General features: G+C 42.4%; 1 non-coding gene across 1 annotated transcript; it reads right to left on the reverse strand.

The window, feature by feature from the left end:
* Nucleotides 1-308: 308 nt before the first annotated feature.
* Nucleotides 309-371, reverse strand: LOC115032627 (U7 small nuclear RNA). The gene has a single exon (XR_003838264.1). It is a non-coding gene; the product is annotated as a U7 small nuclear RNA (small nuclear RNA).
* Between the last annotated feature and the right edge of the window lie 327 nt (nt 372-698).

Here is a 698-nt window from a genome sequence, read left to right on the forward strand (position 1 = left end):
CAGAAATCCGCCTGCCTCTGCCTCCCAAGTGCTGAGGTTAAAGGCGTGTGCCACCACTTCCCAAACAAGACAACCTGTTTCTAATAAGACATTGCAGAGAACGCTGCAGGATATAAGGCTGATATATGCCAAGGATCAGCCTTGATTGAAGAGGGGGTTTGAGACCAGCGAAGAAACACCAATGAGGTGGGGTGCAAGCTGACAGCTCTGTATTCTGCTTGAGATAGCTCTGTAGATAGCCCTTGGCTTTGTAGTCTACTCAAGACAGCTCTCTGCTCAAGACAGCTCTCTCATGCTAGAAAAAATTCTTGGATTTTCCGACCAAAGTCAGAAATTCTGCTAGAAAAATTCTAAAAGATCTTTGTTCACTCTCCAAACAGTTCTCTCTTAGAGATCAAAGCCCAGTCTTTTATTTCCACATCAAGTCAGTTACTCCAGGTTTCCTTTTGATTATCCCATGAATCAGCATTTTATGACCAAAGCACCTTGATTCTTTTTTTTTTTAATTTTAAACAAATTTCTTTTTTTTTTAGATTTATTTATTTATTATATGTAAGTACACTGTAGCTGTCTTCAGACACTCCAGAAGAGGGCGCCAGATCTCGTTACAGATGGTTGTGAGCCACCATGTGGTTGCTGGGATTTGAACTCCTGACCTTCGGAAGAGCAGTCGGGTGCTCTTACCCACTGAGCCATCT

Source organism: Mus caroli, unplaced genomic scaffold (assembly GCF_978045245.1).
Source record: "Mus caroli unplaced genomic scaffold, Mus_caroli_1 scaffold_13, whole genome shotgun sequence".
NCBI classification, from domain to species: domain Eukaryota; kingdom Metazoa; phylum Chordata; class Mammalia; order Rodentia; family Muridae; genus Mus; species Mus caroli.